At 45.4% G+C, this 26,333-nt stretch overlaps 1 pseudogene across 1 annotated transcript in view; it reads left to right on the top strand.

Annotated features, from left to right (window-relative positions):
* LOC311240112 (E3 ubiquitin-protein ligase Midline-1-like) overlaps positions 1–26,333 on the top strand; it is a 90,499-nt pseudogene that overhangs the window by 19,558 nt on the left and 44,608 nt on the right. The window lies entirely within an intron of this gene.

The raw sequence follows: 26,333 nt of genomic DNA, 5'->3' as shown, positions 1-26,333 counted from the left end.
CTGACTAGAGGAGAGGGCTCTGGTGCTGGGTGGCTGTAGTATGTGGCTGACTAGAGCAGAGGGCTCTAGTGTTGCCTTTTCCAGTACTGATGATGTTAGAATAGTAGGAGTTGACAGCAGAGAGGGTTTACTTGTACTGAAAGTTGTTAATAAACTATTAACAAATACTTAAAGGTGACCTGCATTGCTATAGCACTATTTGGGCGCAGCAGCTTGTGCTCCCGAATGGGGGGGGGGTTTGCACAGTGGTCTCTCTCTCTCTCTCTCTCTCTCTCTCTCTCTCACTCCCTCTCTCTCTCCCTCTCTATCTCTCTCTCTCTCTCTCTCTCCCTCGCAGAGTGCATGCAGAGGTGTCGGGTTTCACTCTGCCTGCAGTATGAGGAAGTGGTTTCCACTCGCTGTGTAGTCTAGGTAGATTGTGGGCGGGCATTAGCTCCAACCACAGAGCCAATCGCATCACTGTCCACTTACCCAGGCCCCGGTGACGTCACGATATGCCTCAAATCAGGATGACCTAATTAAATCTAGCAGGAAATGGTCTGAGCTGAATGAGAGCAATCCGCCAATATGGTATTTAGACAAAAACACATTGATACTAACTCCTATTACTATAATACAATGCTAGAGACTGAAAAATGACATCTATAATGCATGTCACGAAGTAATTTGTATAGTAAGTAGTTAGCGTGTTCATGATCTATTAAGTATTTATAAGACATAGTTTTAAATCATTAACCAACTATTAACAAATCATTAATAACGCATGAACTAACAGTTTGTGAATAATCTATTAACTATTTATATAAGGCATGGTTTTAAATCCATTGACCAACTATTAACAAACATTTAACATTTCATTAATAACTAATTAACTCACAGTTTGTGAATAATCGACTATTTATAAGAGATAGTTATTCTAAGTGTTGCCACATGTTAATTAGAGTTGTTCCGATACCGATACTAGTATCGGAAATGCCGCCGATACTGCCTAAAATGCTAGTATCGGTATCGGCGAGTACACGTAAATTCTAGCCTCCGATCCCATGATGTAATTTATCTCCTGCCGAGTCCTGCGGAGAGTGAGGATTATAAAATGAACATGTTTTAAAGTGTGATGCTGTGTCATTTTAACAGCAGATACACTTTCTTAAATTCCATTGTCCCCGACAGTGCGGTGTGACGGGGAGCTCGGACGGGAATCGGGATGTGTTTGGCTGGTGTTATGATAGCATTAGCTGGAAAGATAGCTAGTTGGAACAACATCCGCTTTTAACGTTACATCAAATCAGATGATCGCCTGTCCTTTCTCCAGGACCTAACACTGTCCGTGACCGTCTATCAACAATAATGCACCCACGGTGAATTGTATTTAAGTTAAGTAGCTACGGACTAGCGTTAGCTGACTATTACTAACGTTATCTTAATGTCGATGCGGGAAGGCGAGCTAGGTCAGTTAGCTTAGCTTGATAACGTTACCGTGTCTAAAGTTGGTGCTATTCACATAATCCAGCAATAATGGCTGCAGACCTGCAAGCAAAGTACAGCAAGTGCCAAAGGATAAGAGTCTGAGGCGGAGTTTCAAAAGAGAATGTTGAATATTTATTTTGCATCAAAAATCACAACATGAACGGTCTATCTGCCACTAGCTTACAGACTGAATAGGGTATATCTGCAGAGCCACTGAGTAGCGAGTGCAACACCGTTTAATGTCCGTGTGGATCATTGGAGTAGGGTATATCTGCAGTGCTGCAGCCCATACTCATTGATTAATGATACTAATACAAATCTATACAATCACCTGTTGTTGAATAAATACCATACGTTCTAGTTATTACTAAAAAAAACAGTATAACAGTATCTAAAAAAAAAAAAAAAAAAAAAAGTATAATTTATATAATTTAAAAAAAAATAAAAAATGTATGCACTGGTATCGGATAAATATCGGTATCGGCCGATACCCAAAGCTTAGGTATCGGAATCGGATCGGAAAGGGAAAAATGGTATCGGAACATCTCTAATGTTAATAGTGCTTCATGTAGCATGTGCAGGCTTTTTCCACAGCTGACTTTGTTAAACTAACGCACCCCAGCGTCTCAGCAGCACCCCCACAAATAACTTCAAAGAACAAACGTGTTGGAAAGCCCAGAGGTGCGTTTGATTTCTTTCAACTCAGATGTTTTTCATACTTGAGAGTGCATTCCGGAGTCTGACGAGTTCCACATTATTTTTGTCAGATTTTTCCACACCTTTTAATAGGTATCAGTTTCAGCCTACATCTACAGTAGGAACGTGAGCTATCTCACTTTGAACAGGAAAGAGGATGGCGGCTAAGTGGCGCAGTGGGCAAGGCGCTCGCCACTAATGCAGGAGATGCTGGGTTCGAGCCCAGCTCTCGGCATTGCTACCAGCTTGGCTGGTGGTTCATACTAACACAATTGGCAGTGTTAGGGGTGGGGAGCTGTGGGTGGGGATCGGACGTTGTGGACAGCGACTCCTACAGGTCGGTTGGTGCGCCTGCGCAGCAGAATCAGGAAGTGACGGGGGCAGCGTGAGCCTCCCACGCGTTACTCCTCGCCACTGAGAGATCGTGCTGTGCAGGTGAAAAGATGCGACTGCTGCCTCCTCGTGTACCGGAGGGGACATGTGATGCAAGGGCTTCGTCCACATTGCAGCCGATCAGTGGGAGGCATGGCCTAACAACGTTCGAGACAGGGAAGGGTTGAATTGGATAAAAACACGAAAATTGGGATGGGAGAAAAATAGAAAATGGGAGAAAAAGTAGATAAAAAAAAAGAACAGGAAAGAGGATATCAGAGCATATACATATATTTGTGGCAGCGGTGACGTGTCAGATAAGAGGCTTAGAGGTTATTGTGGGAACACCCTTCCCCTTCTCTGGAAATAAAATTGCCTCCTTTTCACAGGAAATCAACGGTGGAAATAGCGTCGGAGGCCTTTGAGTTCTGGGTCAAGTTGAACATTTTTGCAAAGAAATTTTGCAAGAGTTGAGTGAGGACAGGAAACGAGCACATGTGCCACATATATAACACATAATATGTGTTATATACATTATATACATATAACACAATACACTTGAAATACATAATAAATACAATACATATGAAATAGCCGGTATGCATCCACCAACTTTCTTCTTGCATTTTTTCTTTTCATTGGAGGTTCATAAGGGGTAAAAAAAAGATAAATAATAAGACGGGGGTGACAGTGGCTCAGGAGGTAGAGTGGCTGTCTGGTAATCAGAAGGTTCCCAGTTCGATTCCCGCTTCTCCCGGGCAGCGTGTCGAAGTGTCCTTGAGCGAAGACACGTAATCCCCCTAACTGCTCCCGATGAGCAGGTTGGCACCTTGCATGGTTGCCTCCGCCGTCGGTGTGTGAATGTGTGAGTGTGAGGCATAAGTTGTAAAGGGCTTTGGATAAATGCAGTCCATTTACCAATACAAAAGTATTCAGTTCAGAATGAGTAATCAAGTGAAATACCATACAGGAGGAGGTTTCCAACATGCACAAACACATCCTAAATTCATTAACATTAGTGGTGGGACTAGATTCAAATGAAAACTCAATAATTTTTTTTTATCGAATTCATTCGAGACTTTATAGTTAATGCATTGAAATGTATCGCATTTTAATCGCATATCGATATTTGATGCGACAAGCAACATTTTTCAATTCAAATGGATTTTGGTATACAAGTGAATCAATGAATATACATTATACATACGTTTAAGCATCAAAATCTTGTTTATTAGCTACTACACAGACCAACAGATAAATGCAATTTTTAACAAAGTGCAGCACTTTTAGGAATAATATATATATATAGCGCAAAGGACCTTTTGTAAACTCAAGCACTTTCGAGGTAAAAGTAAAACGCAGTACTTTCAAGTACATTCCAGAACAGTTGACCATTGGGAAAAACATCTTGATTGATCTCAATTTCTCTTATTTTTTCAATATTCTGTATGAACAAACCAGACTAAGAAATGGTTGGCTCTGCTCTGTAGAGGACCAAAGCACTGTTAGCCCCCTATTTGTTAGGGTTTGGTAGGTGTGTTGGACCCAGGTGCAGTGCAGAACAGAAACGACGAGAGACAGATGTTGATCTTCGAATTTGAGCACTGCTCTTTTAATTTGAGTAGCTTAATGATACGCACGTCACAGTGGACAGTGGACAGTGGACAAATAAAGGGGAGAAAGCAAGTCTCCAAAACACACTATAGCACAAACACATAAACTGATCTATATAATAAATGGGGAAAGCAAAGGGGAGAAAACGCTGTCTCCAAAACACATCACAAAAGAAACACGTCGGGCGACGGTGCTACATAAGCACACAATAAAGTTATACAATCGATAAGGCAAAGACACAGCAATAAATGGCTAACGAACTTATTCTCCATGACAGGAGCGATAAGTGTTACTCACATAGGTGTACTCACGGATAGTCTGGCGATCGACTCACGTTGTCAATAGTAAAACGGAAAAGCATATAAAGCCACCTTAACTAGACACACCAGGTGCCAATGAATGCAATCAGGGCAGATAGACAGGTCAAATACCACCAGGTAACGCTAGGGCTTTGCTCCCTGAGGAGAACAAAACCGCAAACGTTACACCTATTCATCCTCTGAAGCAAACAGCAGGAGGCTCTTCTTCTTTGCTGGCTCCTCTGTGGGTTCTGGAGTGACCCTGTTGGGTTCTTCTCACAACAGTGCCTCACATATCTGCAGTAGATAGTTTAGGAAAGTGATAAATTATTGTACCAATTAACAGTCTATTAGAGAAATTGCTAATAAAAACATCAGCAACGTTTTACTATCGTGATCAATATTCAGTACATTTAATTTTAGAAAAGCAATTTAATTTATATTTCACTAATTCACTGTCAATCAATTCACAAAGCTTGAATGGACAGTAACTTGTAATAAATCCCATTAATAAAACAGTTATTGGGTGTTTAGTGTTCGGACTGCTGTGCCCTGTTTCTATTCTTACCTCCATCTCGAAAGTTATGAAAAAAAGATTCTACGAACAGGTCGGAAAATACCTTGCGGAAAAAAAGCTAATCTAGGAATTCCAATCTGGCTTCAGAACATCCCATTCCACTGACACATGCCTTCTCTATTTGAGCGACCACATCAAACACGAGGTGGCCGCGGGAAAATACTGCGGCATGGTCATGCTGGACCTACAAAAGGCTTTCGACACTGTCAATCACTCCATTCTGATTGATAAGCTAAAAGCAATTGGTTTTTTGATAGTTCATCAGTGAGCTGGATGCAATCCTACCTGGAGGGGAGAGAACAGATGGTGGAGGTGAACGGTACACTGCCCCCCCCCCCCCCTCCCAGTGAGCTGTGGTGTTCCACAAGGAAGTGTTGTGGATAATGAATATCACAAATAACTTACTCGGTCAAATGGATCCGGTTAATACGATTTTTTTTTTTTTTTTTTTTTTGATCTTTTTCCCCCTCCATTTTCCTCCGATTTTCTCCCATCCCAATGTTAGTCGTATGCCAATTCCCAGTCCCTTCCTGGTCGCTGCGCACTTACCCCCCACAGTCAGATCATCTGGGAGAGTGGAGGCTACCACGTGCTTCCTCCGACACACGTCCAGCCAATCACCGCTTCTTTTCACCTGGCAGCGCGGATTCTCATCGAGAGGGCGTAGCGTGTGGGAGGACCACACTATCCCACTCAGGTCCTATCCGCGCTTAGCAGGCGCCCCGACCGAACTGTAGGAGTCGCTGTTTACAACGACCCGGACCAACCCCGCCAGCTTCTCCCACCCTCTAATACAGCCAATTGTATTAGTGCAGACGGCCAGCCAAGCTGGTGACAACCCCGGAGCTGTGAGCTGGATTCGAACAGGCGAATCCAGCTCACAGCTCCGGGGTTGGTGACGAACGCAATCTCCGCTCGGCCACCTAACCGCCCCGGTTAATACGATTTATTAACCAGATTGATCAATACATACAGAATATGGCTGTGTGGATCCCATTATAGGTTATCAGCTACAAGACCCGGAAATAGAACCCCGGTCCCTTTGCTCAGGGGCCGGTTATATACCTGAGATGGGAGGGGGGATACGGGAGAGGGGATGGGGGGGGGGGTCCCATAAGATGGGAGATGAGGGGAGGGGAGGGGTTAAAGACCTGTTCTCGGAGGGGCTGAGGTAGGATGAAGAGAAGAGACACTTCTCAGCTCTCCATTCCCCGAACCAGACTGCGGACCTTTGGGGACAGAGCTTTCAGTGTGGCAGCTCCCACCCTCTGGAACTCCCTCCCCACAGATTTGCAGAACTCCGCACCGCCCCAACTCTGGACTCATTCAAAAAACTCCTCAAAACCCACCTCTTCAACTTGGCCTTTAACCCCTAATTTCTCACTTTGTATGTTGTGTCTGTCCACTATGTTTGTTACTTTTGTTATCCCCCCCCCCTATGTAAAGCGACCTTGGGTATTCTGAAAGGCGCTATATAAAATAAGTTATTATTATTATTATTATTATTATTATTATTATTATTATTATTATTATTATTATTATTATTATTATTATTATTATTATTATTATTATTATTATTATTATTATTATTATTATTATATATTTCCTCCAAACTTTTATCTTATTTTATGTAAAATAAAACCTCTTGACTTAGACATAACAATCACATAGTAATCCACAATTTAAAACAATGTGATTCTGTAACCTGATGGTTATCAAATTAATTAATAAAAGTCAATTGAAATCTAAATATGATGTTAAAAGAAAAACTTTAAATATAGGGGAGAACGGGAGACGTTGTCACACTTTTTACTCTAGTGTGAATTGCTCATAATCAATTCCTACATTAAATTGAAGCTTAAGATGTTGGCTTGAAATGTGTATCCCTCTCATTTTCCAACATATTGTAACAAAGAGTTAATCACCTATCAAAGACACTCTGACACATTGTGACAACCAACCCCATCATGGGGATGGTTGTCACACACTATGGGGTTGGTTTTCACCATGTGTTTTAAAACTTTTAATGGGAAAATCTTAAAAACACCTACCTGGGGTGGGTAGTTCATTCCACCATTGTGGGGCAAGGACTGAGAATAGACAAGAAGGCAGAACAAAATTTGAAAGTTTAATTGCATTGCCAAGTTGACAAATAACTTAATGCATCTTAATGAACATAAACAGGAAACACATATTTAGGCCATCCTATATAACAAAATAAGAACACAATAAATCGGCCTAACAATAATAGCCTACACAACATGTGACAACCAACCCCAAAGAAAATGTGACGACCAACCCCAACTGGAATGTATTGATAGCATCAAGGCTAACAGCCATCTAACAACTAGTTAGCTAGCTAACAACAATAAACTATAGCTATCCCTTCACACTTTGTAAGGGTAATAATTGTTTCATTATAAACCAATTGTGTAAAAGCCTAGGAGAAAAATACTGAGGAGCGGAATATTTACAAATGGACATGAAAAACACAAAAAGTCCTCTCACCTCAAATTCATCTGTTTCACTCCAAATATGACAATGTAGGTGAACTCTGACCCCAATTCTGGACATTTAAATACCAAAGTATGGGAGACAGGATCCTCTGGTGGTGAAATATAATGAATGTGACAACCTACCCGTGTGACAACGTCCCCCGTTCTCCCCTACATATTTACACACATAATTCATCATATGACTCCTGATTGACTGGATTAAGGTGCACGTGTCCTTTTGATATCAGAGATGTGAATATCACCCCTTTCTTCTATTAATAATGGTCTAATTTAACCACCCCAATACTTAGCAAGTCTAGTGATGAGTGATCTCCCTAACTCGAACATCAAAATGACTGAGTCCACAACACATTACCCACCTGCAGAGCAGCTATCAGAAACCACATAGGGAGCCGTCATGATATATTAATAACTAGGGCTGTCAGTTTATCATGTTAATTAGATTAATTAATTACACAGCTAATTATCACGTTATGAAAATTAACTAAAAGTTAATAAATTATTATTATTATTTTTTTTTATTTCATTCATTCCATAAGAACGTAGAATACACATTTACAGATTTTTTTTTTAAATGGACCATTTGCATGTTCTTGGTATCTGATTCTAGGGACATCTATGGATCTCAGGGAATGTATTCCCAGTGTCAGAAATACTGTGTCTGTTACTAGCTTGAGTAAATTGTAATGAATCAAATGAGAATATCAATTAAATTATTTAATTTTAATTAAAAAATGTTGACTGAATAACACCACGCTAAAATTTACCAGACCTGAAAAATCTAAGCAAATGAATAAATGGAAGATGATTAAACAGAAGGTTTTGTAGATACAGTACTGAATTCTGCCATCCGCAATTTGAAATATGATTATAGAATATAGAATATCAGGCCTAAAATGGTTATGCGATTAAAATGCGATTAATTCGATGAATTAATTACAAATCCTGTAATTAATTAGATACATTTTTTGTATCGCCTGACAGCACTATTAATAACACAGACTACCCCTTCAACCAACCCTTTAACCTCTACAGCTGTGCACAAATCTCAGCCTGACACCTACCTCCAATCAATCGTCGCATCGTAGTCAGAATCATGGTCACACACATACTGTACAAACACAGTAGTACACACCGAAAACACCAACCCTAATAAACACATGTAAACACTGTCTCTGTGTGATCAGACATTAAGTGTTAACTACCAATAGAGTAATACAGTGAAGTAAGACTATTGTTCCCAGACATCTGTCCAGGAAATGTATTCATCAGAAACGGTTGGGGGTAGGCGGTTAGGTGGTCGAGCGGAGATTGCGCTCGTCACCAGCCCCGGAGCTGAGTTGGATTTGCCTGTTCGAATCCAGCTCACAGCTCCGGGGTTGTCACCAGCTTGGCTGGCCGTCTGCACTGATACGATTGGCTGTATCAGAGGGTGGGAGAAGCTGGCGGGGTGGGTCCGGGTCGTTGTAAACAGCGACTCCTACAGTTCGGTCGGGGCGCCTGCTAAGCGCGGATTGGACGTGAGGGGGATAGTGTGGTCCTCCCACACGCTACGCCCTCTCAATGAGAATCCGCGCTGCCAGGTGAAAAGAAGCGGTGATTGGCTGGACGTGTGTCGGAGGAAGCACGTGGTAGCCTCCACTCTCCCATATGATCTGACTGTGGGGGGTAAAGCGCAGCGACCAGGAAGGGACTGGGAATTGGCATACGACTAACATTGGGATGGGAGAAAAAAAAAAAAAAAAAAAAAAAACGGTTGGGGGTCCTGATGTGCCTTCATAATAATAGCAGGGGGAAAAGACACAAAATATGTGTGCATAATTATCACACACAGGATTTACAATAGACATTTGAGACCTTTTCGGGACGATTTTGGGATTCACCAACCGTCCCAATAAAACATATAATTAATATTATATTATAATATATTGTCTATATTCATGTCTTGCCCGAAAAGGTCTGAAATGGCCCTAAGAGAAAGCCCTTTTTGTCGTAAGTCCGTTGGAGAATGAGACCGATTAACCTAACTGAACTAGGAAGACAGACTTCTCCCATTTTGCACCTCTGGTGTGGAATGGATTGCAGCAGCTCATGCCCCAGTATGCCCCCAGGATGCACTGGTCTTGCTTGGTGAATAAAAATATTTATTGCAGAGTTCCTGGCAGGAGGAGTGTCGTTGCTTTCTGTGATTCTGGTCCCAGATGAGTACTTCTGTAGCGTCTTCAGCCATGCACTCATGTATGTTCTGTATGTACTGTATATTTTATTAATAATGGATTGGATTTATATAGCGCTCTTCATGTTCACGAGGACCCCAGAGTGCGTACAGAGTCCATTATTCGTTCATACACAGTCATTCCGGTGGTGGTAAGCTACAATTGCAGCCAGAGCTGCCCTGAGGCAGACTCACGGAAGCGTGGCGAATAATCATCGCCTACGGCCCCTCCGACCACCTCCAACATTCATTCACATGCATACACATTCATATGAGGCAAGTAGGTTAAGTGTCTTGCCCAAGGACACAATGGCAGTGGGATGGACATGGGCTTGAGCGGGATTCGAACCACCAACCCTTCGATCATTGGACAACCCGCTCTACCCCTGAGCCACGCCGCCCCATATTACTGCTGTTATCTTGACCAGGTCTCCCTTGCAAAAGAGATCTTGTATCCCAATGGGACTTCCTGGTTAAATAAAGGATAAATAAATAAATACAATGAAAAAGAAAATTCTAATTATATTGAAATAAATTGAATAAATACATCACTAAAATGTTGATTAGAAATGTATGAATATGTTATTTATTTATATGTATTATTAGTAGTATATTAGTATTCATTACATCTCTGAATCGCTGTATTTCAGCAGTTTCTGCCTATTTCTAACATGCTCCCCCATACACACTCATATGTACACACAAAAACACCGACAGACACACGCATACACACATGAGTACACACAAAAACACCCATAGACACACACATACACTCTCACATATTCACACATGAGTACACACACAACACCCACAGACACACACATACACACTCACACATACACACATATGAGTACACACATAAAACACACATACACAATCACACATCCACACATTAGTACACACAAAAACACCCACAGACACACATATACATACTCACACATACACACGTATGAGTAGGGCTGGACGGTATGGTCTAACATGTATATCACGGTATAATTTGAAGCATAGATGGTAACGGTATCACGGTATATTAATTTATCTTAAAATGTCTATATAAATGCTTCTGAACGGGTAAAACATTTGTATGGCAGCTATTACTGTACTATTGTATTACTAGGACATATTTCACATAGTACAGAGGTATTTTAAGAACATTTATTGTGCAAAACTGCAATAGAAAAATGCAAAACCTTTTTCTTAAGTTACTTCCATCTATGAAAAACACTTTTTTCATGAAATACAATAAAATCACGTGGCACAAAGTTAAAATAAAAACTACAGCAGGACAGGAGGTTTCTTTCCCTCAAACAACTCAAACACAATGAAACTCCAACATAACTTATCTTAACTTTAGTGTACATGTTTGACAACGTTTGCATCATTGTCTGTGATTATGCATACTTCTTCATACATCTTCTTTAAGTCCCCATGATTCCAGCGGTTCCCCCAAGCCTTGGGCTATCAATTCTCCAGTGTGGTCATCAGGGAAATATGAAGTCTGTAAACATTTGCTGCACAACTCCCACTCGTCGTTGATGAAATATGAAGAAAGCAACAGAATGTGTCCTCCGCAAACGTCGAGTGAATCATCAAGTAACGTTAGCGTAGAGAAGAAAAAAGCTGTCTTTGCATCTCAGGCTGCGGTTACACCTTTCGTTTCATTTTCGTTTCATTGTCATACGCGTTTCGCCGCGACGTCCTGCGCCTCGAGTCACACTTTCGTTTTTTTTTTGTTTTTGTCACCTGAGCACACTGATGTAGTACACTGCCAAAGCAGTAGGTGGCAGTAGGTGGCGAACATGAAGGCAATTTCAACCAATCAGAACTTGAATGTGCCAATACACTTCCTGGTAGCTCCAGCAAAAGAAAATGTCAACAAGGCAGACGCCTATGGGCGCCACCATCTTGCCTATTTACTCAATGCAGCAATTATTTTTCAGCAAAGCCTAATAAAAGTGCAATAAACAAAACGGATACATTCACTGTGTGTTCTGCCTGTCATTTGTTGATGAAACAAAACTAACATCAACACAAGTGACAACCAAGAGCGGATAGTTTAGTCTAAAAAAAGATCGGTAGCATTGTTAGCTGCATGCTAACGTCAATGGAGTATGCCATTATAAAAGTATAGCATTGTGGCTAGAAGCTAACGTTAGCTCACGCTATTTAGCCAGCACCAAACTGATGATATCGAGAGCTATCAGTAGTTAGATAACATTAGAGACAACGCTGTGTGTATTAAACAAAGGTGAATAGATGACTGGGCCATTTTGTTTAATGCTTGTTAAGTTGAAAGAGGAGCTTTGAGCTAACAGGATCTGATAGCTCACGTTAGCCAGCTGCTCATGCAATCGGTAATGCTAGCAGAATGAATGGATGTAAACTTTATTTAACATATTGCATATGGGTACAATACAATACGGCTCAATACAAACAATTGTTAAGGGAATGCAGACTGTTGTAGCTTGGACTGGGATCCTTATAACAATAACTTGACAACACATGGTAGCTGCAGCTATTTGGGACAGCTCTGCCTCTGTCCCAAACACACACACACACACTCTGTTGTCACCGGAAGGGCACGCAGATGGTATCTACTGCGCATGGGCGTTTTCGCAACAACGGCTCATGCAGACTACACGCTGTTGTCGGCGCGTTTTTTAGCGGTTCTCCAAAACGCAAACACAATTTAGCGTTTCAGCCGTATCCACAAAAAAACGCCAAAAAACGCATTTCTGTGTAATAGGGACATGAAACGTATTCAAAAACGTATAAAAAAACGCCACAAAAACACCAGTCTAACCATGGCCTCAGACTCACTTACTCTGGCATTTTCCAAGTCCTTACGACAAAAAAAGCCAGCGGTGGACCGACATAACAAACGCTGTCACTGTTTACTTGTGTAAGGACATGGTTCCTTTTCAAACTGTCGATTGGTCAAAGCACTGGATCCAAGAATGAATGAATGAAAACTTTATTTAACAGATTGCAGAATGGGTACAATACAGTACGGCTCAATACACACAATTGTTAAAGGAAAACTCCAACATTTTGGGAAATTAGCTTATTTAACATCTTCCCTGGAGTTAGACAAGAAGATACATACCTTTTTTGTCTCTGTGCGTGCATTTAGCTTAGGGAACAGTCGCTCCGTTAGCATAGCTTAGCTTCATCACTGGAAGTGAGGCAGGACAGTAGCGTGACGTTCCCTACAGGTTTGTTGATATTCTCATTCCTTCAAAGGATCCGAACCGATTGAAGTTTATGGATACCATGACTTAAAATCTTCTTACCTTGACGATTAAAACCCTCCCCAATTTAGAAAACAGTAATCCAATGGCTGGTATTGATAATATACTACTAACTACTGGACGCTCGGAGCTAACCGGAGCTAACGCAGAACAGGAGGATGGTAAAGCAAATATAATGACTTCCTTTCTGGGGTTTTCAAAATAAAAGTGCAACGTTTATAGCAGCGGAAAACGTTTATTTTGTACATTATCTTGTTATGGTTTGACACCGACCCCAAACGCACGACACAAGAGAGTAGGAATTCAGAGTTGCCAAATACAAGGGCTTGTTTATTTGAATACTAAATATAAAGAGTACAGGATAGGCAAGTCAACAAGACAGGTACATAGGCCAGGGGGCAAAAGTTCTGCTGCTCTGCAGCTTCTCCCGTGGTGGTAGTTTGGGAATAGCAGATGTTGACGTCAGAACCGCTCTGCAGAATTCTCTCGGCAGAATCTCTGATGTGTTGCGAGACCGAGAGAGGGAGAGAGGGAACGAGTCAACAACAGTGCAGGTTGAACGAGCAGGAGAACAGGGTGAACTAATCCTCGTGTAATTAAACACAGTGAGCACAATTCCAAAACAAATCCCAAGTGAATCTCTTTGTGTAATACACACAGTGAGCAAAAATCCAAACACAGTCCCAAGTGAATATCTTCGTGTAATATACACACAGTAGTGAAGTCCAAAACAATCCAAATGTGAAATAAAATCTTCGGTGTGAGCAACACACAGAGGGAGATGAAAAGTCCCAAAAATATTATCCCAGAGGGAACAAACAAAAGGGAACGCTGGGTGAGTGACTGTCTGACAAAAGGTGGTAATCTTCAGTGTAATAGTAACACACGAAAAACGGAATAGGTCAAGACAGTCAATAAAAACTCACCCAGACGTAATGCGTAATGGTGCTGGAACAACAGCGGAGCGAGCGCGCGCCACGGGAACAGGTGTCCAAGAGGAAGGCTTCTTGGAAAAATCCTGGAGATAGCACAGAGAGCAAAGCAGCAGCAGCAGCAAAACGAAGAATGCAACCAGAGAAAAATCAAGACGATCCAACAAACTTAGAGTGGAGAAACGGGGTATAAATAATAAGGGATTGATTGATTGACAAGCAGTGACAGCTGGGGAATGTGATTGAAAAGCGTGCAGACCTGAGAGAACCAATCAGCGACGTCTCTGATGACGTCACTGGGGAGAAGCGTGTGAATGAGGGAATTGAAATAATTAACAGAAAAAACAAATGAAAGCAGAGCGAGGTGGTTAAAGGAACAGAACGAGTGAGAGAGCAAGGACAGAAACCTCACAGTACCCCCCCCTCCACGGGAGCCACCCGGCGACCAGGCCGACACGGCTCGTCAGGATGGGCCCGATGGAAGTCGGTGATCAAGCCGGGATCCACGATGAGCTGCCGGGAGACCCAGCTACGCTCCTCAGGGCCGTAACCCTCCCAGTCCACCAGGTATTGGAACCCCCGGCCCCGCCGACGAACGCCCATCAACCGGCGGACCTGCCACTGGGGGTGACCATCCACCAACACGGGAGGCGGCGGATCAGGAGCTGGAGGCATAAGGGGACTGAGGGAGACGGGCTTAACCCGGGAGACATGGAACACGGGGTGGATGTGCATGGATGCAGGAAGCTTCAGGCGCAGGGCCGCCGGACTGAGTACCTTCAGGACCTCGAAAGGCCCGACGAAACGGGGGTTGAGCTTCTTGGCCGAGGACCGTAGCGGGAGGTCCTTCGCGGAGAGCCACACCCTCTGCCCAGGGCGGTAAGTCGGCGCAGGAACCCGGCGCCGGTCGGCACCACGGAGCAGCGCGGTCCTGGTGATCTCCCAAACTCGTCGGCAGCGGTCGAGGTGGACCTGCACGGAGGGAACTGCCACTTCCGTCTCCTGTGCGGGGAAAAGAGGGGGCTGGTAGCCCAGGGAGACCTCAAAAGGGGAGAGGCCGGTGGCGGAACTGACCATTGAATTGATGGAGTATTCAACCCAGGGAAGGAAACGGCTCCAGGATGCTGGTCTCTCGGCTGCCACACACCGAAGAGCAGACTCTACGCTCTGGTTCATCCTCTCCGTCTGCCCGTTAGTCTGGGGATGATAACCAGAGGAGAGACTGACCGTTGCCCCCAATCCCTTGCAAAAGGCCCGCCATACCTGGGAGGTGAACTGGGGCCCCCGGTCAGAGACGATGTCCTGGGGAAAGCCATGAAGGCAGAACACGTGGTGCGTCAGGAGGTCCGCCGTCTCGGCCGCCGAGGGAAGCTTGGAGAGGGCCACGAGGTGGACCCCCTTGCTGAATCGATCCACCACGGTCAGAAGGCAGGTGTTCCCCTGGGAGGAGGGCAGACCAGTGACGAAGTCGAGCGCCACATGTGACCACGGACGGCTCGGAATGGGAAGTGGCTGCAAGAGCCCGGAGGGTGCCTGGTGAGAGGCCTTGCTGCGGGCACAGACCGCGCAGGCCAATACGAACTCCTTGACGTCGTTCCGCATGGTGGGCCACCAGAAACGACGAGCCAGGAAGGAGAACGTGCGATGGACGCCAGGGTGGCAGGCGAACCGGCTGGTATGGCCCCACAGCAGTACCTGGGACCGGACAGAGTCGGGGACGAAGAGACGGCTCCTAGGGACGTTGCTTGGAGCACGTTGGAAGCGTAGGGCACGCCTCACCACACCCTCGATGCCCAAGGTGATGGCTCCAACCACTCGGGCCTCCGGGAGGATGGGAGAAGGGTCCTCAGAGGGTGGAGCCCCCTTGGAGTGCATCCGGGACAGGGAGTCGGCCTTCGTGTTGCGGGAACCGGGGCGGAAGGTCAGCGAGAAGTCGAACCGGCTGAGGAAACTGGCCCATCTCGCCTGCCGACCGTTGAGGCGCCTGGAAGCGCGGATGAACGTCAGGTTCTTGTGGTCCGTCCAGATGGTAAAAGGCTCCTCGGCACCCTCTAGCCAATGACGCCACTCTTCCAGCGCAGCCACGACCGCCAGCAGCTCCCGATTGCCGGTGTCGTAGTTCCTCTCGGCGGGGAGGAAGCGACGCGAGTAGAAGGCGCAAGGATGCACCTTCTGGTCTGAAAGAGATCGCTGGGATAGGACAGCGCCCAGGCCAGAATCCGAGGCGTCCACCTCCACGATGAACTGTCTCTTGGGGTCAGGGTGGAGCAGGATAGGGGCAGAAGTGAACCTTCTCTTGAGGGAGCGGAACGCAGCGCATGCCGCTGGGGACCAGTCGAACGGCAGAGCGGGGGAGGTTAGCTTGGTAAGTGGCTCCGCCACTTGACTGTAGTTCCGGATGAACCTTCGGTAGAAGTTGGCGAACCCGAGGAAACTCTGTAACTCCTTCCGAGTGGTGGGTTCTGGCCAATCCTCCACAGCCTGGATCTTGCGAGGATCCGCTCGGGTCAAGCCCTTCTCGACGATGAAGCCCAGGTAGTCGACGGAGTTGGAGTGAAAACGGCACTTCTCCGCCTTGACGAAGAGCCGATTGTGGAGGAGGCGCTCCAGCACACGGCGGACATGCAGGATGTGTTCCTCGAGGGTCCTGGAAAAGATGAGAATGTCGTCCAGGTACAACACCACGAACACCTCCAGCATGTCACGAAGGACGTCGTTCATGAGTGCCTGGAATACCGCCGGGGCGTTGGTGAGGCCGAACGGCATTACAAGGTACTCGTAGTGGCCCCTGGGGGTCTTGAAGGCGGTCTTCCATTCATCGCCCTCACGGATACGGACAAGATGGTAGGCACTTCGGAGGTCCAGCTTGGTGAAGAACGAGGCCTGGGTCAGTGGCTCGAAGGTGGAGCTCATGAGAGGTAGGGGGTATTTGTTCTTGATGGTGATCTCGTTGAGCTGACGATAGTCGATGCAGGGTCGCAGGTCCCCATCCTTCTTACCAACAAAGAAGAACCCGGCCGCCACCGGGGAGGAGGAAGGCCGAATGAGTCCTGCTTCCAATGACTCAGAGATGTAGAGATCCATCGCCTTCTTCTCCGGGACAGTCAGACTGTAGAGGCGGCTGCCGGGAAGGGGAGCCCCTTGGCGGAGGTCGATGGCGCAGTCATAGGGGCGGTGAGGTGGAAGGGCCTGAGCCCTGGTCTTACTGAATACCTCCATGAGGTCGTGGTACTCGGGAGGTATGGACGAGGGGTCCGGGGGCAACTCACCAGCGGGCCTCCGGGGCGGGGGACAGGACGCCGCCTGCAGACAGCGGGCGTGACAGGAGGAGCTCCAGCCCCTGATGGTACCGGAGGACCAGGCGATGTGGGGCTCGTGCAGCGCGAGCCAGGGCCTACCCAGGACCACCGGGACAAGGGGGGATTGGGTAATGAGGAACTGGATTCTCTCGACGTGGTTCCCAGCGATGGTCAGCACGACTGGGCCGGTGCGTTGAGAGATGTCGGCCAGGCGGTGTTGGTCCAACGAAAAGATCTCCAAGGGCCTCACAAGGTCCTCAAGAGGTATGTTGGCTCGAGTGGCAAACTCGAAGTCGAGGAAATTCTCGTCTGCCCCAGAGTCGATGAGGGCCTCCACCGTGGCACGTTGGTCCCCCCAGGCCAGGGTGACGCTCATCAGATGGTCAGGTGGTGCGCGGCGCTGGGAATGGGAAAAACGGCTCACCAGGAGCTCCCGGGGTCTCGGTGAGCCTGATCTTTTGGCCGGATGGGGCAGTCGGCGATACGGTGTCCCGCACCTCCGCAGTAGAGGCAGAGACCGGACCTGAGCCTTGCCTCACGCTCCGCCTGGCTCAGATGAGAGCGTCCCAGCTGCATGGGTTCCTCCTCGCGAACCGAACGGGGAAGCCTGTTACCACCAGTAGTGTTGGGGACGGGGCGTCCAGGAGTCCGGGGTGCTTCAGGAGGTAACAGTCGGGTCCTCTCGCGCCTTCTCTCCAGGAGGCGTCCGTCAATACGGATGACGAGGCTAAACAGATCCTCGAGGGAGTCGGGCAACTCCCGGGTAGCGAGCTGGTCCCGGACTGCGTCACTGAGCCCCCTCAAGAAGGTTAGGCGAAGAGCAGGTTCGTTCCATCCACTCTCCACCGCCGCCAGACGAAACTCCATGACATAGTCCGTCACCCTGCCGCTCCCCTGTCGGAAGGTCCCCAACCGGGCTCCAGGGTCCAGACCTCGGGCTGGATGGTGGAACACTCTGCGGAGCTCCGCCACGAAGTCTGGATAGGAAAACAAAAAATCTGCTTCCATTGCCCAGGAGGAAGTGACCCACTGGGCAGCATGGCCTGAAAGTAAGTTCGTTATATAAGCCACTTGGGACCCACGAGCAGAAAAACGGCTTGGTTGATGACGGAAAACCAACTCACATTGCATGATGAATGTGGCACACTCCTCGGGATTACCGTCGAACAGCCGTGGGACGGAGAGACGGGGTTCCCGAGATGCGAGATCTGCTGGGGCTGCGGGGAATGCTCCTGAAGGGTGTGAGAGATGAAAGGTATTAACGGTGTCACCCAGCGAGTGAAGCTGAGCGAGAATGTCGGACTGTTGTCCCGCCATAGCGGCCATTGAACCCTGCATAGGCAGGACCTGGTCCCTGAGATTCTGCACCGCAGCCGCAGCCCGCTCTAATTGGAGACTGTGATCCCTGGTCAACTCGACTTGATTTGCAAGTGCGGTTCTGACCCTCTCTGTGTCGGCTGGGGTCGTCATTTTGGTTGGATCGTAATGTTATGGTTTGACACCGACCCCAAACGCACGACACAAGAGAGTAGGAATTCAGAGTTGCCAAATACAAGGGCTTGTTTATTTGAATACTAAATATAAAGAGTACAGGATAGGCAAGTCAACAAGACAGGTACATAGGCCAGGGGGCAAAAGTTCTGCTGCTCTGCAGCTTCTCCCGTGGTGGTAGTTTGGGAATAGCAGATGTTGACGTCAGAACCGCTCTGCAGAATTCTCTCGGCAGAATCTCCGATGTGTTGCGAGACCGAGAGAGGGAGAGAGGGAACGAGTCAACAACAGTGCAGGTTGAACGAGCAGGAGAACAGGGTGAACTAATCCTCGTGTAATTAAACACAGTGAGCACAATTCCAAAACAAATCCCAAGTGAATCTCTTCGTGTAATACACACAGTGAGCAAAAATCCAAACACAGTCCCAAGTGAATATCTTCGTGTAATATACACACAGTAGTGAAGTCCAAAACAATCCAAATGTGAAATAAAATCTTCGGTGTGAGCAACACACAGAGGGAGATGAAAAGTCCCAAAAATATTATCCCAGAGGGAACAAACAAAAGGGAACGCTGGGTGAGTGACTGTCTGACAAAAGGTGGTAATCTTCAGTGTAATAGTAACACACGAAAAACGGAATAGGTCAAGACAGTCAATAAAAACTCACCCAGACGTAATGCGTAATGGTGCTGGAACAACAGCGGAGCGAGCGTGCGCCACGGGAACAGGAGTCCAAGAGGAAGGCTTCTTGGAAAAATCCTGGAGATAGCACAGAGAGCAAAGCAGCAGCAGCAGAAAAACGAAGAATGCAACCAGAGAAAAATCAAGACGATCCAACAAACTTAGAGTGGAGAAACGGGGTATAAATAATAAGGGATTGATTGATTGACAAGCAGTGACAGCTGGGGAATGTGATTGAAAAGCGTGCGGACCTGAGAGAACCAATCAGCGACGTCTCTGATGACGTCACTGGGGAGAAGCGTGTGAATGAGGGAATTGAAATAATTAACAGAAAAAACAAATGAAAGCAGAGCGAGGTGGTTAAAGGAACAGAACGAGTGAGAGAGCAAGGACAGAAACCTCACATATCTAACGTTAACACGAACCTAAACTAACGTTACAACTAACCTAAAGTTAGTTTAGGTTCGTGTTAACGTTAGATAATGTACAAAATAAACATTTTCCGCTGCTATAAACATCGCACTTTTATTTCACACTGGAGCGTAACAGTAAGAAGCATTTTGTATGAAAGTATTCTGTACTTCTGTATGACAACTATTAAAGAAACTTGAGAAACTACATGGGTGCATGAAAGCACAAAAGGAAGTGCATTTTTGAGAGAAGTACATTGAAAATGCCTTTAACGCTCGCCGCACACACCTGCTATTTGATTACAATCACTTGTTGTTTTCAATCGAATATATCACCTAATAACCCTAATTCTAACCCTAACCCCAACATTGGCCTGTTTTAAAGTGAGGAGCTGTTAAAGTCACGTTGTTTTAAAGTACCATGCTTTTGTAAACTTCATGTACATAATATACCTGTTATGTCTTATTCTTATTACTTGTATTATTGCACAAATGTCTTATTCTCATCCTATTGGATTCTTATTATTGTATTATTGTATTATTGTTTTAAAGTGAGGAGCTGTTAAAGTCACGTTGTTTTAAAGTACCATGCTTTTGTAAACTTCATGTACATATACCTGTTATGTCTTATTATTATTACTTGTATTATTGCACAAATGTCTCATTCTCATCCTATTGGATTCTTATTATTGTATTATTGCATTATTGTATTATTGCACAATCGTTGCGGGCAAGACCCCCCGCATTTCACTGTATGCTTGTATGCCGTGACAAATAAAACTATTGACTTGACACACACACACACACACACACACACACACACACACACACACACACACACACACACACACACACACACACACACACACACACACACACACACACACACACACACACACACACACACACAGGTGACTTGGACAAGAACAATGAACAATACTTTGATGTTTTATGAGTGAACATTGTGTTTGTGTGTGTGCGTCTGTGTGTGTGTGTGTGTGTGTGTGTGTGTGTGTGTGTGTGTGTGTGTGTGTGTGTGTGTGTGTGTGTGTGTGTGTGTGTGTGTGTGTGTGTGTGTGTGTGTGTGTGTGTGTGCGCGCGTGTGTGTGGGTGTGTGTGTGTGTAGGTGTGTGTGTGTGCGTGCGTGCCTTGTGTGTCATTCTGACATTTCTACATAAGGGCAATTGTGTTCAGCTGTGAGCATGTGTCACTCACAGACCTTACGCTCACACACACACACACACACACACACACACACACACACACACACACACACACACACACACACACACACACACACACACACACACACACACACACACACAACGATGACAAATGCATATAGTCTCATTTGCATAGAACGATTGAGGAAAGCGTACGATCATTATGCGTTTGGTTCAGACTTGACAAAAGGTCCGATGACTTGTTGTCGTTCTCCTCACTGTTACTCAGAAACGACATGTAATAAGAGAGAATGAATTTCAATGACCTGAACAAAACAAGTCCCTCTTGATACGGAGCAGAATATATGATACATTATATCCAAGACACAGCGCTCCATCGAAGAAGCACTGGTCGGCAAACAACAGGTTCATGTAATGAAATGGTGAGTGTTTAAAGTAAAACGGCAACATTATGGGAAATGCGCTTACCGTCTTCTCCAGAGTCAGATGAGAAGATAGATACCAATTTCCTCTCAGTGCGTTCAGTAGAAAGCTATCTGGCTGCAAGCTAGCCTAGTTTAGTACAAATTAATGGAAGCGGATACGGACCAGCCTAGCCTAGCTGTTGGCCAAAAATACCTCTTTCGGAGTAGGCTAGCTTGCAGCTGGATAGCTTTCTTCTGAACACACAGAGAGGACATTAGTATCTATCTTATTGTCTGACTCTTGAGAAGATGGTAAGTGCATTTCCCATAATGTTGACGTGTTCCATTAACTGTGGCCAATGAACTGTGGTCTGGCAACACACTGGACTCATCAAGAGAATACAGTGAATACATGGGAGATCATTTCATTAGATTAGATTCAAATGTATTGCCATTATACAGCAAGTACAGTACGAAAAGAAGTTTGTCATCCAACCAGAGTGCAAATGTAGTATGATTAAGTTGGGTATACAATATATAAATTAGTACTACTGAGAAATAGTGCTAATCAGATGTATCTACAGAGTTGTAGTATTAATATGTACAGTGATGCATGGCCGCCTAGTTATAGTTGAAAGTGGGGGTGCAAGAATATTTTTTTTATTCATTTTTTTTTTTAATAATTTTTATTTTTATTTTTTATTTTTTGGACAGGCAAGGGGTGGTTTGGAGGGGGTCCAGCACGACCCCCTCCATGGCAGACTTTTTTTTTTTTAATTTAATGAACCTGTACGTGCAATTTCCTGCAATATAGAGGCTTCAATCTTGACCAATAAAGCTGCTCTTTTCACTATAAAACTCAGTTTATATTGCAGTATGATAGCCAATTACTATAATAATAATAATATATTATACTGTATATACACTGTATATTGATTTTTCGCTCATTCATTTTTATTAAATCAATCTCCTTTCAAATAGGCCAAGTTTTTAATAAGAAAGAGAAAAAAGATATATTTCCATTACCTGTAAATCTTGTGTCTCTTTCTCTCCTTCTCTGCCTCCTCCCTGAATCTGCAGTGCACAATCATGACATCGATCTCAAAAAAAAAAAAAAAAAAAAAAAGAAAAAAAAATGGAGGCCCCTCGTCACTATAGGCCCACGGGCCGCGGTCGTCGTTAATCCGGCCCTGCTCGTCTGCCATATAGATAGCGTTAACGTTTGGAAATGAAGTCAACGTCATCCAGCTCACACCACATATCTAGATAACGTTAGCTAGCGGCTAGCACTAAAGCTAACGCCAACCAGAGAGGGAAACGTTATTATTATTTATTCGAGGAAACCGTATGACCAGATCGCAATTCGGGACCGTGAAACACTTTTATTGTATTGCGTGGTAGAACCGTAGAAGTTCTACTACCACTCAATAGTAACTTATGTCTAACATAATCCTTTTATTTGAACAACTTACTGGAAAAGCCTGCCTGCCTGCCACCAATATTATGACACACTCTGTGGGCTTTGATATTTACACTGACTCAGCCTAGTAGCCTACCTGCAGCCAGACTGCAGCGCTGTGAGCCAAGGTCTACGCGCTGGAGATGGGAGGAACTGGATCAAACCATAATCGGGCAGGGGGGGGGGGGGGGGGTTCGCAATCTTTGGAAACTTAAAAACGTGTTATTAAGTGTCATTGCGTATTATTAATTTGATTGAAATTACGTAGTTATGGTTAGATTTATATATTGGGGGGGGGGTATATCATATTTTTCATATGATCAAAAAGTGGTGGAGCAAGATCATACCCTTGCTCCCCCAAGTTCAATAGTGGGAGAGCAGCTGCTCCGCGTGCTCTTAAGGCCAGGCGCCTATGGATACAGGTATATAAAGACACTATGGTAATAGTCATACTGGCCAGCAGCATAATTAGTAAGAGTAGGTAAGGGATATGTAGTACAGATATAGGTATAGTATCTGCAGATAGACGGGAGAGAATTTGTCGAATAATATAAAAAGCTGTGGGTATTTATACCATATTTCCCAATGATATTCTGTATAATGAAGTACCATTTTACTACAGATTTACAAGACGAGGTGTAAATCTTAGGCGTAATTTGCGGGGGAGGGAGGAAAAACAGTGTCATATATTCGGGCCGATGCCGTATAAAATGAATTAAGGTTGGTCGGTCGGTATTAAAGTCCTGAGATCTGACTTTAGCCACAGCGTCCCGGCTGATTAAAAGCAGATGCTGTGGAAACATCTCATCCAGAGCTGCTTCCATGTCTTTCACACTCAGGATGTCTCTGTAATTACCTAGAACAGTCTGTTTACATTCGAAGGGATTGCGATACCTCCTCTCTCCTCCCCGCAGTAGAGTATCGAGTGGAAGTCTGGCTCACTGACCCGCCACTTTAGAGTCGCACTGTATCATTTGTGGGCGTGGGTGTTTCCCCAGTTTAATGCACCAACATGTCCGGTGGGACGTCCAGCTCGGAGGAGGAGCTGCCACCCTGTCTGCAGGGACCGTATTTATAGTCACTCGGTCTGTGTCACAGACAGGAGAAGATGGACAGACAGACGGACGGACGGACGGACGGACAGACAGACAGACAGACAGACAGACAGACAGACAGACAGACAGACAGACAGACAGACAGACAGACAGACAGACAGACAGACATACAGACAGACAGACAGACAGACAGACAGACAGACAGACAGACAGACAGACAGACAGACAGACAGACAGACAGACAGACAGACAGACAGACAGGCTGGCCAGCCGACTGACTGACTGACAGAGCGAAAGGTATAGGCAGACAGTTGATCAGACAGACACGCACGACAGGCAGACAGAAAAGCAGGTAGGTAGTCAGTCAATCAGTCAGACAAATAGAAAAACAGACAGACACATACACGAAGACAGGCTTGAAGCCTAAATCCCATGACCTTGATACTGATGTGGAGTATAGGGACTGACAGGTGCGCAAACCCCCTTCGAATCCTATCCCCGTGGCAACATCACAGAAACCAACCGAGGTCCCTCCCACCCACGCTGAGTGCTGGAGGGGAATCCAGAACGACAGGATGCCTTGTGTTTGGAATTCCTCTGATATTGATTCTGGATGTAATGTGTCAGTGGCCCGTCTGTCCGCATTACATGGTATTATGGACGTGCAGAGGACACAAGTTTGTTTAAGTTTATTTATTTATTTTTTTACCCAGGGACAGTGTACATTAATCAACATCTTCAGTTTCCACATCAATGTAAATGTGCCAGAATTTGCTAATGAGCTAGTTTGCATCCGTAAATGGTAAATGGCTCTAAATCTGTAGTCCCTGCCTAACATGCGTTTGTGGTGTGTGTGTGTGTGTGTGTGTGTTGTGTGTGTGTGTGTGTGTGTGTGTGTGTGTGTGTGTGTGTGTGTGTGTGTGTGTGTGTGTGTGTGTACTGTATGTATGTGTGTGTGTGTGTGTGTGTGTGTGTGTGTGTGTGTGTGTGTGTGTGTGTGTGTGTGGTGTGTGTGTGTGTGTGTGTGTGTGTGTGTGTGTGTGTGTGTGTGTGTGTGTGTGTGTGTGTATGTGTGTGTGTGTGTGTATCAGTCGGGACACCCCTCGACTCGTTCACCTCGAGAGCCTGTGTGAGAACGTGTCGCTCTGGGACCTCGGCTCATGGGAACCAATTACTCCCATCATGCGGGGACCAGCTGCAAGAGTCAAATGACCCACTTTTGGGTCCTGGACTCATAGTTTGAGAAAGAAAAGTTTTGAGAGAATGTATGCCGTAGTTATAGAGAGAGAAAGAAAGAAAAGTATATTTTGAGAGAGATAGATAGAGAGAGAGAGAGAGAGAGAGAGAGAGAGAGAGAGAGAGAGAGAGAGAGAGAGAGAGAGAGAGAGAGAGAGAGAAGTGTGCTTTTACAGTAGCGCTGAAATTGATGATAATGACACAGATGGCATTGCTTGTTACAACACATCCGTGACCCACTCTGAGACTTCGACCCACTGTTTCCCAAGAGTGCGGTATTTATAGGTCCCTTTGATGATGATAATGAGTGTCTCTCTCTCTCTCTCTCTCTCTCTCTCTCTCTCTCTCTCTCTCTCTCTCTCTCTCTCTCTCTCTCTCTCTCTCTCTCTCTCTCTTTCTCTCTCTCTCTCTCTCTCTCTGGACCTCTATTTAGTTGTTTTGTGTGTCATCATCGTATTAAGGCCATCCATTAAGCTTCACCACCACTCTGACATGCAGTACATGCGCAAAACATACCCTCTCTCTCCCCTCTCTCTCTTCCTTTCTCTCTCCCATCTGATAAAGCCCCTACTCTCTCCTTTTTACTCCTCCATTAGCTAACCCCCTGCGCTCTCTCTCTCTCTCTCTCTCTCTAAACCCCCGGCCCCCATCCCATCCTCTCACCACCCTGTCTCTTTCTCTTCTCTCTGTTGTTTACAGAGTGCTGCCTTTAGGCGGCTTCCTTTTTTAATCCCACCAGAGAATCACAACGTGGCCTTGTTTTCACAGGCTTCAAAAATGTTTACTTTCAACCGCTTTTCTAAAGTTTGTTCCCTCTCCGTCGCGACACTACTCCCACTTTTCAACGGTGATCTGACTTGACTGCCTCGTGTGTTCTGTACCCTTTTTGTGTCTTTTGCGTCTCATCGGGTTAACGTTTTGCCGGGCTGCCTAAAAGTGGCCCCCCCTTGGCGGTTCAACGAAGTGCTTCCCATCGTATCGTAAGATGGTAAACTGACTCTTAGTGCGTACACACAACTATTGTAAACGAGCCGCATCTCCGGTTAGTCCTTTTTCCCCCTGAGCCTAAAATCAGTGCAGTGAGTTGGTCGCGAACGCGGACGGTGCAAACACAGCCGCAGTGTGGCTTAACACGCATGGCTTGGCAATAATGTGATGGCACTGGAAGTGAGGG

This window comes from Notolepis coatsorum, assembly GCF_963971535.1.
Source record: "Notolepis coatsorum genome assembly, chromosome: 1".
Taxonomy (NCBI): Eukaryota; Metazoa; Chordata; class Actinopteri; order Aulopiformes; family Paralepididae; genus Notolepis; species Notolepis coatsorum.
Note: the sequence above shows the minus strand (reverse complement) of the source record. Positions and strands in the feature narration are given on the sequence as shown.